The following is a 12,575-nucleotide window of genomic DNA, read 5'->3' as shown; positions in this document are numbered from 1 at the left end:
AATTTTGGCCTAGTCCATGTACTGACTTAATGTACCGTAAATGTACTTAAAGTTCACTGTTAGTCTATGTATTATAAATGTATTTAAAGTTAGTCTGTATACTACGTGCATAAAAATGTGAATGCCAGCTTCATGATTAGTGTCTGGGTTCCTTCAATTAAACTTCGCTGCAAGACAAAATAATGTACTTGTATCAATTTCTTCTATAATATTTCATGTGTTGGTCAAATACTTCAAATTCTGTTGATAAATTCCTGCTGCCATACATTCATCCGGGTCATTCCAATGTCCAGGTTCTGCAGTTTTACATGTACCTCATCCGGGTCATTCCAATGTCCAGCCTGCAGTTTTACACGCACCTCATCCGGGTCATTCCAATGTCCAGCCTGCAGTTTTACACGTACCTCATTCGGGTCATTCCAATGTCCAGCCTGCAGTTTTACACGTACCTCATCCGGGTCATTCCAATGTCCAGCCTGCAGTTTTACACGTACCTCATCCGGGTCATTCCAATGTCCAGCCTGCAGTTTTACACGTACCTCATCCGGGTCATTCCAATGTCCAGCCTGCAGTTTTACACGTACCTCATCCGGGTCATTCCAATGTCCTGGTCCTGTAGCAAAGTTTCCCGAATTATCGCCGTAAATCTGGATTACTGTGTGTACTCGGTCCCAGCTGTCAATCAAATCTACAGCGTTCCGCCACATATTGCACATCACAGCTACATCTTTATAATAGTTCACCTATTGAAACAAGGAGTTGCACCAACTCTTATCCCTTACACAAGCTGATGTTACACAAGGTGTTTGTATAAATTAAGGCAGTGTTACAAGGTATAAGATGACATGAGTAGTATAAGGCAGCTCGTTGGCCGGGTCAACTGAGTACAGTTTTGAGTGCGGACCGATAGACGGGTCAACTGAGTGCAGTTTTGAGTGAGGGCCGATAGACGGGTCAACTGAGTGCAGTTTTGAGTGCGGGCCGATAGGGGGTTGAACTGAGTGCAGTTTTGAGTGTAGTTTGGAGTGCAGGGTTTTTTAGGCGGGTCAGCGGGGGTCAAGCAGCTGGCCAGGTGGCCGGTAGGCCACCTGGCGCGGTCAAGCTGGGCAGGTGGCCAGCAGGCCACCTGGCGCGGTCAAACTGGGCAGGTGGCCAGAGCTGGCGCGGTCAAGGCGAGGTGGGGCGATAGCGTGTGAACGTTTTGATATTCCTTGTGTATTCCTTTTTGTTAAATTTTAAATAAAAGAATTGAATTAAAGAAGAACAATGGTTGAAAGTTTACACATTTATTCAATGAACAATTAAAAGTTTACACAAACACAATTCAACAATTCAATTAAACACAATTTTTACAAGTCCACACAAATTATAAAGTCCACACAAATTTACAGTCTTTCACGCGGACTTGGATTTCTTAGCGGTGGTGTTTCTTGATAACTTCAGGGTATTGGATCCTACCACCTGATGATTCGTTACATTTCTTAAGTGAGTTTGCTTCGTAATGCCCATGTTGTAAAAAATAACACATTTTTGTAGGTTTACAACTTTTATTTCATTGCATATTTCAGATGAAAAATGTCATTTGATGTAGCTTTTGCCTTCAAATAGATGCAGGTCAATATTTGACTGAATTAAGTTTTTAAAGCCAGTGTTCATTTGTGGGTTTCTCGGTACACAGTGGTGTGATTCTTTCGCATTTACTAGTCCTCCTCCTCCTCATATTCCTCCTTATCCTCCTCCTTGTCTTCATCATTGTCGTACTTATCTAGGTAAGATTCAAGTAAATATTTGTTTTTGCGAAGAGCCATCTTAATGGATTTTTTTAATCCATGATTGTCGGACACAAATTCATCTATGGCGTCCGTCACCTGTTCGTGTGTTGTGTCTTCTTGCAACTGATCGTAAAGGAACCGCTCATACAGGTTTCTAAACTGTTGGTAAGTTTCTCCTTTGGTTTTTTCGTCTGCTTTCTTACTAGCCTTCTTTTCTGACATATTTTGGTTGAAGTATTTCTCGCATCTCTTCTGCCATTCTGCAGCTGTATGTTTTCGCGCTTTATGTACCATTTGGCGAAAGACGATATTGTCTTCCTCTGCGTCACTGTCAACCTCACTCTGTGTTGGAGATACATCAGTCATGTCAATATCCTCTCCCTCATCGCTGTCCCCATGTTTTATATTTTCGTGACGCATCATGGCATCTCTGCGAGAAAATAAAGCATGACACTCTGAACACTCAATCATGTTAACTGCTCGAATGCATAAAAGTGAATGAATAATTCCTGGCTTTTAGGTTCTTTATATGTTTCCACCACCACCACCACCACCACCACCACCACGCAATTACCGGTCGCATTGCTCAATGATAAAGTGTTTGTTTCCTAACCGGGAGCTCATTAATTCGAATCCTCCTCATGCCATGGCAGCGCCAACCTAAGACGTAAACATTGGTATTGATTGGTCCTCCAGATGCACCGCATTTACGGGTCTTTCGGAAGGCCTTATGGTGGTAGGCGTTTGCAGGCTAAAGAGGCATCAATTAAAGAAACCCTTAGTCATGGGAACTGGTGTGCCGATAGTGGCGAATAGGTGTTATGTAGTGTATAGGTGGTAGTCTGTGGTGTACAAGTGGTGGTATGGGGATGTATAAGTGGTGATATGTAGTGTTAATAAAATGTGGGTGGTAGTATGGTGGTGACACATGCAAACTAATAACGGTAGATCAATCTCTTTCATTAATATTCGTATGCAAAGACATGCATAACTTAGGACCTATATGGGTAGTGGTGTGAGTTATGTTAAAGAAGATATAAGTGATGGCATTTGGTGTGCCAGTAGTGGTGCACAGGTGGTGGTATTGGGTATATAGGTGGCGGTATGTGGTGTTTGAGTGGTGGTATGTGGTGTATAGGTGGTGGTAAGTGGTGTATGAGTGGTGGTATGGGTGATGGTATGTGGTGTTAAGAAAATGTGGGTGGTAGTATGGTGGTGGCACATGCAAACTAAAAATGGTAAATCAATCTCTTTCATTAATATTGTTATGCTAAGAAATGCAAAACTATATAGGTAATGTTATGAGTAATGTTAAAGAAGCTGTAAGTGATGGCATATGGCATATGGTGTGCCAGTAGTGGTGCACAGGTGGTGGTATGGAATGTATATGTACTGTGTAAGTGGTGAGTATGTGGTGGTATTGGGTGTATAGGTGGTGGTATAGTGTATAAGTGGTAGTATGTTGGTGTTAATAAAACGTGGATGGTAGTATGGTGGTGACACATGCAAACTAAAAACGGTAGATTAATCTCTTTCATTAATAGTGTTATGGAGAAATCCGATGAGTTTTGTAATAACGGCCCGGATATGGATGAAAGATAAGGATAACTTTGAATTGACGATGAACTTGTCGGAGGGAGCCTCAATATGACAATTTCTGGAGAAAGCGCATGCTCGAATATGCGAGAAATGCTCTCGAAAAAATCTTTTACAGTCGTGATGGACTAGATCCTTTCGATATTCCTGCTATGACCACTTTCCGTTTCGATACCTGCGTTAACTCCAGAAATGTCAAGGAGAAAGTCGAGAGAGGTCGTGAGGGTGGAAAAACCAGATATGTTACCCCTCCTATGTCCCAAAGGACCTTCCGTATTACCATACTCTTCAAAACTGAGAAATCACTGGATCGTTTTGACATTCCCTTCTACCCCGAGTACTCGGAGACCACTGGGAATCTGGAACGCGTTGCCAAGAAAGATGTTGTAAAAATTTGATAGATTGATTAAACCAATATATGTGTTGTGTTTTTATCACATTTCCATTAACACCACATACCACCACTCATACACCACTCATACACCACTTACCATCGCCTATACACCACATGTCCACCACTCAAACACCAATGTCCACCACTCACACACCAATGTCCACCACTCAAACACCAATGCCCATGACGCTGGTATTGCGATGATGCGCTTTGCACGTAAACCAATCCACAAAGGATTCTATGGCCTTTATCATATTTACTTGAATCTTACCTAGATAAGTACGACAATGATGAAGACGAAGAGGAAGATAAAGAGGAAGACGACGACGAGGAGGAGAACTAGTCGATGCGAAAGAATCACACCACTGTGTACCGAGAAACCCACAAATGAACACTGGCTTTAAAAACTTAATTCAGTCAAATATTGACCTGCATCTATTTGAAGGCAAAAGCTACATCAAATGACATTTTTCATCTGAAATATGCAATGAAATAAAAGTTGTAAACCTACAAAAATGTGTTATTTTTTACAACATGGGCATTACGAAGCAAACTCACTTAAGAAATGTAACGAATCATCAGGTGGTAGGATCCAATACCCTGAAGTTATCAAGAGCGGAGCCTAGTTGCCACACCTCATTCTATCTTCTGGTATTCGCTAGAGAACATGGTACAGAAACAACTCGACTTGAAGAAAGCTAAGAAGCCCGTAGATCAGACGCAACAAAAATACATTGAGAGACAGTTGGAAATGGCACAGACCACGGACTTTCTCCCTAGTCAGAATCCTACGGATCAAGGCCTGGGGGTTTTCTTCCCCCGATTCGCAGGAGGCTACGGGACTGGAGTTGGGATTATACGATAACCCTCCCATTAGTAATGAAGATTCCCCCATGACCAGGGCTGATTTTGCGATCATTACGACCACACTGGACGGAATCGTCAACCGCATCAACGTACTGGCCGACGAAATCGCCAATCACACCGCGGTGTTGATGAAAAAAGTGGAGAAAGTAGTGTCAGCTAAATCCCGTAAGGAGTCTACCAACAACGCCTGCTTCACCTGTGGGAAAACCGGGCATTGGTCACCAGATTGCCCCCAGAAAACCACCAAGAAAACTAAAGAGCGCGACCCGTGCTACAAGTGTGGGGAAGTGGGCCATTGGATTGCGGACTGTCCGAAACACCAGGACGTTCCCAGCGCAAACCCTCCACCCAAAGAAGAACCACCCAAAAAGAAGAGGAAAACCGCCGCTAAGAAATCCAAGTCCGCGTGTAAGACTGTAAATTTGTGTGGACTTCATAATTTGTGTGGACTTGTAAAAATTGTGTGGACTTGTAAAAATTGTGTTTAATTGTGTGTAAATCGTTGATTTGATAAATTGTTGAATTGTGTTTGTGTAAACTTTTAATTGTTCATTGAATAAATGTGTAAACTTTCAACCATTATTCTTCTTTAATTCAATTCTTTTATTTGAAATTTAACAAAAAGGAATACACAAGGAATATCAAAACGTTCACACGCTATCGCCCCACCTCGCCTTGGCCGCGCCAGCTCTGGCCACCTGCCCAACTTGACTGCGTCAGCTGGCCTGCTGGTCACCTGTCCAACTTGACCGCGCCAGATGGCCTGCCGGCCACCTGGCCAGCTGCTTGACCCCCGCTGACCCGCCTATAAAACCCTGCACTCCAAACTACACTCAAAACTGCACTCAGTTCAACCCCCTATCGGCCCGCACTCAAAACTGCACTCAGTTGACTCGGCCATCGAGCTGCCTTATACTACTGATATGTATATCTAAATTCTGTTACCTCTCTTACAATACAGAGAAAATGAAATTTACTTACATTACCCCCTAAACACACAGGGTATAACTATAAGAATTCGGTATTGGCCTTCCAGTCTTGTTAAGAAAATCCCATGGCATCATAACCTGAAATTCATAACCAGATGTTTTGTTGAAATCAGATATTACCATTATGACATTTTAAATTCATATTCCATGCCTAAACATGGGTATTTAAAACATTTAACTGCCTCTAAATATAAAATAATCTTATTCTGAAAAATAAAAAGGGGATCCAGTGATATATTAATTACTGTATTAAATACGGGTGTACACACATTGTATCATGATTAAAGTACACACACTGTATCATACTTAAAGTACACGCACTGTATCATACTTAAAGTACGCACACTGTATCATACTTAAAGTACGCACACTGTATCATACTTAAAGTACGCACACTGTATCATACTTAAAGTACGCACACTGTATCATACTTAAAGTACGCACACTGTATCATACTTAAAGTACGCACACTGTATCATACTTAAAGTACGCACACTGTATCATACTTATAGTGCGCACACTGTATCATACTTAAAGTGCGCACACTGTATCATACTTAAAGTGCGCACACTGTATCATACTTAAAGTGCGCACACTGTATCATACTTAAAGTGCGCACACTGTATCATACTTAAAGTGCGCACACTGTATCATACTTAAAGTGCGCACACTGTATCATACTTAAAGTGCGCACACTGTATCATACTTAAAGTGCGCACACTGTATCATACTTAAAGTGCGCACACTGTATCATACTTAAAGTACGCACACTGTATCATACTTAAAGTACACACACTGTATCATACTTAAAGTACACACACTGTATCATACTTAAAGTACACACACTGTATCATACTTAAAGTACACACACTGTATCATACTTAAAGTACACACACTGTATCATACTTAAAGTACACACACTGTATCATACTTAAAGTACACACACTGTATCATACTTAAAGTACACACACTGTATCATACTTAAAGTACACACACTGTATCATACTTAAAGTACACACACTGTATCATACTTAAAGTACACACACTGTATCATACTTAAAGTACACACACTCTATGTACACACACTCTATGTACTATATGTACAGACACTATATGCACTAAGAGTACACACACTATATGCACTAAGAGTACACACACTATATGCACTAAGAGTACACACACTATATGCACTAAGAGTACACACACTATATGCACTAAGAGTACACACACTATATGCACTAAGAGTACACACACTATATGCACTAAGAGTACACACACTATATGCACTAAGAGTACACACACTATATGCACTAAGAGTACACACACTATATGCACTAAGAGTACACGCACTATATGCACTAAGAGTACACACACTATATGCACTAAGAGTACACGCACTATATGCACTAAGAGTACGCACACTATATGCACTAAGAGTACACGCACTATATGCACTAAGAGTACGCACACTATATGCACTAAGAGTACACGCACTATATGCACTAAGAGTACGCACACTATATGCACTAAGAGTACACACACTATATGCACTAAGAGTACACACACTATATATACAGAGCACATACCCACTTCCATTTCCATTTCAATGCCCCCATTACAACAATCCAACTTGAACATATCCATCCCGCAGTCAGATAAGGTTTGTATGTAGAACTCTGACACCGGGTAATCCTCACAGGTCTTTGTATCCATGTCACTGTAAATACCAAGCTTCATCCCTCTTTTGTGAACTTGAACGGTAGCAAACTTTAGCTTGACTGGAGAAATGTTCTAAGTACTGTATCACAGTCATTGCTTGATCTCAGACTATGAGACCTAAAGATCAAACCAGCTGGGCAGGGTAGTGAACTTCCCCTATATACATGTATCTCACATTACAATCTCTACGCGGATTGAGAAGAGTTGTCTCCCATACCTCAGTACCACAGTTCCATTCACAAATGGCAGATAATTCAAACACTTCATTTGACAATGTTTACCCTGTTTACATTCTGAAACATTCATTCCCAATAACTTTTTGTGATAATCTTCGATTATAACAGCTAGTATGCAATATTAGTTTATGCAACAGTTTCCTAAAGAATAAGCATGTGTTGATTACATTACAGAATATATATGTCCATAAATGATGCTCAGTATGAAATCCAAGCTTAGAGTGGGTTTTAGAAGAATGTTGTATAGCACGAGTTGACAGAAGTATAAGTGAGAACAAGGAGAGATAACTCTGGACAGAGATTACCTCACATCCTTCACACTATCATATATACATCTTATCAAATATTCAGCAGAACTCTACAATTTTTCACATACAGCAATCAAAGTTGTTGACATCTAAGTTTCACTGGATGATGTGGCAGTGTTTCGTTCACTGCACAGTGTCCACCGTCTCTTGGTACAGATTTTGACACAAAGAGAAATGTTTGTGGGACATATTTGTTTGGCGTCTGGTAGTACCCAATTTTACAAGCAACTACTCTATCAAATGATAAATATACAGACTCATGACAAAAGTATTCGCACGATCGCGTCATTTTTCAAACGTGTTTATCAAGTATCATACATTGCGGGTTATCTCTCTTTGCACAGACATGAGTTATCCTTTCACCGATGATGTATTTTAAAAGTTGAAGGTCAATAATGTGACGTAATGATGTTTGTTGTCGTCTGCAACTCTGTTTATACATGCAAGGTAGTGATTAGAAAACATGTGTTGTAAACATCGGAACTCGGTATGGGCTGCTAAGAAAACATCGTAGCATTAGTTCAGAGCTGAAAAAGTTCCGGGAAAGTTGAAAAATTATTGAGAATTCCTTTATCAACTGTGTATAGTGCTTGGAATAAGTTTCGAGAGCGAGGTACAACAGAAAATCAACAAAGAAGTGGACGAAAGAAATTAGTGAGTGGACGTGCAGAACGGAGAATTGTTAGATAGACACATTATGCATACATAATCTGCTAAAGCCCTAATGCCACTTGGAAACCTCTCTCTGTCAGGAATCAGCTGACCTGTAAAGGGGTCCCTGTAATTCTAATCAACTGACCTGTAAAGGGGTCCCTGTATTTCTAATCAGCTGACCTGTAAAGGGGTCCCTGTATTCCTAATCAACTGACCTGTAAAGGGGTACCTGTATTCCTAATCAGCTGACCTGTAAAGGGGTCCCTGTATTTCTAATCGGCTGACCTGCAAAGGGGTCCCTGTATTCCTAATCAACTGACATGTAAAGGGGTCCCTGTATTTCTAATCAGCTGACCTGTAAAGGGGTCCCTTTATTTCTAATCGGCTGACCTGTAAAGGGGTCCCTGTATTTCTAATCAGCTGACCTGTACAGGGGTCCCTGTATTTCTAATCAGCTGACCTGTAAAGGGGTCCCTGTAATTCTAATCAGCTGACCTGTAAAGAGGTCCCTGTATTTCTAATCAGCTGACCTGCAAAGGGGTCCCTGTATTTCTAATCGGCTGACCTGTAAAGGGGTCCCTGTATTTCTAATCAGCTGACCTGTACAGGGGTCCCTGTATTTCTAATCAGCTGACCTGTAAAGGGGTCCCTGTAATTCTAATCAGCTGACCTGTAAAGAGGTCCCTGTATTTCTAATCAGCTGACCTGTAAAGGGGTCCCTGTATTTCTAATCGGCTGACCTGTAAAGGGGTCCCTGTATTTCTAATCAGCTGACCTGTACAGGGGTCCCTGTATTTCTAATCAGCTGACCTGTAAAGGGGTCCCTGTAATTCTAATCAGCTGACCTGTAAAGGGGTCCCTGTATTTCTAATCAGCTGACCTGTACAGGGGTCCCTGTATTTCTAATCAGCTGACCTGTAAAGGGGTCCCTGTATTTCTAATCAGCTGACCTGTAAAGGGGTCCCTGTATTTCTCTGACCAACAGTCATCTATTGCAATGTAAGTATACCCTGCATCTTGCAAGCCACCTTCTAGGTACATTTTATCACAGATCTGCATTTAATATCAGCTTTTCACTGCAAATATGTAATAAATATGACTGTTATAATTGAAGAGAATTGATCTGACGGCTTAGAGGCTGGGAACAAAATCAAAATAAACATACACTGCATTGATTTTATCCTGCCATTTGAATATGGATGATATGGCACTTTCATTGAAACAGTAGTACTTTAAGAAGTTAATTACTGTCTGTTGCATGTCTGTATTATCACACACCTGAGGCAGTTGTCGGGGTCCTCTGTGCAGTTGGTATTACAGCGGAATCTCTCCCAGGACATTATCCCATCGGTGGACGAATGGTCAACCCATTACCCAAGCTTTCTACATTGATGACCAACAACATATTCAGCCTGGGGCACTCAGACCCAACAGTAGCAACAACTGCTTATTCTCCACGAACATGCCGGTCACTTTCTTTCCTCTTCAACTTTAAAAAATATCATGCTTAAAAAGATATAAAAATTTTACACATTACAATGCAATGCCACTGCAGAGAGACCGTTGTTCGGATCTTTGGAAAAGAAGGCTTGATTCAGACTCGGAGCTCAGACTCAGAGCTCAGACTCAGAGCATCTATTTAATCATAGAGAGGAAATGACTATGTCACTCCTCCTATTTATTACCATCTATGACAAAAACTTTGTCAATTTTTACATATGTCTCACATTATTCATGCTGTCATTTTTAAATAAACAGAGAGAAATACTGAATTTACCGTCGAATTATGTATTGACAATCAAAAGTGGTTCATTTCAGGCGTATATAAGCCGCCCAGTATGACAGACTTTATGTTCACTTCTGATTTCAATATGTATGCCGACCAAATATCAGCATCTTATGACAATTCTATGTTCTTAGTTGATTTCAACTATGATATGTTAGATGATTCAAAGTGTTCCGTCATGCAGGAAATATGTGATGTTTTTTATCTTAGAAATCACATTAAGAAACCAACATGTTTCACCAGCTATGGAAAACCAAGTCTTTTAGATCTTATTATCACAAACATGTCATCTTATGTACATGGAGTTTTTAATTTTAGCAGTGGTTTAAGTGATGTCCACAATTGTATTGCTGCCCAATAAGCAATTTCCGAGTTACTCAATAGTTACTTCCCTTCGTTGAACTCGTGCGCACGGTGAGACGCAAAATATGTTCTCGTATTCACGCGGTGTGTACAAATGCTTATCACTGCGTTTATATATTCCCTAAAGGATGATTACAAGACGTCATGCAATCACCCGAATTGCACGGACACACAAATTTAGCAAGTTTAAAAGTATTTGATAATAAAATAGCTTAAGTAAAAATCGATAATCACCATCTTTCTTTGATAAAAGTATCACTCGTGCAGCAGAGGAAATAAATGATAATTTCATATTCAATTTTATGGCCTAATTCATAGAAATTATTCTTAAAATGGTCAATTTAATGCATACCAACGGCTGATATAAACAAAATTGACACTTTCAGAACTTTTATCCTATTTACATAGCCAGTCTATACTGTAAGTATACATCCTGTACCCACCAAAAGTGTTCAACAGAATACTGAACGTACCTCCATCACAAAAGAGCTGAAATCTCGGAAACTGCATATTGAAGTACGACACTCCTTTGGCAACCAAACAAACCAAATTTTGCAGAAGTTTTAAGAATTTCGATGTACAAAACTATTTAGATGAGTTAAGTAGTATAGATTTCATTAATGCTATTGATGTGGAAAATGTCAATATGGCATACCAAAATTTTGAAAACAAATTCTTAGAAACGATCGAAAAACATGCTCCCTTCAAGGAGCGGAAGGTTTTGCCTAAACAAGTTCCTTTCATGAATAAAACTCTGAAGAGGACTGTTTACAGGAAAAAGATGCTATTTCACAAATTTAAAAAATGTAATACAGACAAAAATTGGTAAGCATATGCAATTCGAAGAAAATACGTCACAAAAGTCAAAAGGCAGTCTCTAAATAAATATTTTATAGAGATGTGAAGGGGGGCCAAAGTCGAAAGATTTCTGGTCTACAATCAAACCGTTTTTGACAAATAAGGGCAATAATACCATCAGAAATACTATCATATGTAAAAATGACAGTTTGGTCAACGATCAAGGTGCTGTATGTGATATTTTTAACAACTATTTCGTTAATGTGGCAAAGGATATAGGAACAAACGATGTGCAGATAGATGAAAAACATTCAAGTGTTAGACAAATTGATACTATCAGGAAAGATAAGGACTCACAACCACTATCCTTTAAACCGGTAAATGAATCTTTCATCATTGAACATGTAAACAAAATCAATATTAAGAAAGCTACAGGGGTAGATGATATATCACCCTTGTTATTAAGACTAGCCGTGCCATCTATAACTAAACCATTAGCATGTCTTATAAATAAGGCCATAGAAAATTAAGTTTTCCCCGATTCATTAAAGAAAACCAAAGTCTGTCCTATTCATAAGAAAAACAGCTGTCTAAACAAAGGAAATTATAGACCGGTCAGTGTTTTGCCAGCCATCTCAAAGCTCTTTGAGAGAGCCATCCATATACAGCTTTCTGAATATTTTGAATTTATATTTCATCCTTTCCTTGCTGCTTTTAGAACTAGGTATGGATGTCAGTCCACCTTACTTAGGATCATGGAAGACTGGAAGAGAGCCTTGGACGAGAATAAGTATGTAGCCGCAATTCTTATGGATCTCTCCAAGGCTTTCGACTGTCTCCCCCATGATCTATATCAATATATTAAAATCGGGGAGTTTTGTAGTTCATTTCAAACAGTTTTCAAAGGTGTCCCTCAGGGCTCGATACTTGGACCAATACTGTTTAATATCTTTATAAATGATATTTTCGGCTTTGTCTCTGACTCTTCCATTTATAATTATGCTGATGACAACACTGTTTCTTATTCTCATGAAAAAGCAGATATATTAAAGACCACATTGGAAAATGATAGCTTATTCCTTTTAAACTGGTT

At 39.8% G+C, this 12,575-nt stretch overlaps 1 pseudogene; it reads right to left on the bottom strand.

The window, feature by feature from the left end:
* Window positions 1–233: 233 nt before the first annotated feature.
* LOC130051551 (alpha-N-acetylgalactosaminidase-like) lies at window positions 234–12,327 on the bottom strand (annotated as a pseudogene).
* Window positions 12,328–12,575: the final 248 nt, after the last annotated feature.

Source organism: Ostrea edulis, chromosome 2 (genome assembly GCF_947568905.1).
Source record: "Ostrea edulis chromosome 2, xbOstEdul1.1, whole genome shotgun sequence".
Taxonomy (NCBI): Eukaryota; Metazoa; Mollusca; class Bivalvia; order Ostreida; family Ostreidae; genus Ostrea; species Ostrea edulis.
The sequence above is the reverse complement of the archived record's forward strand: the minus strand, read 5'-3'. Positions and strand labels throughout refer to the sequence as shown.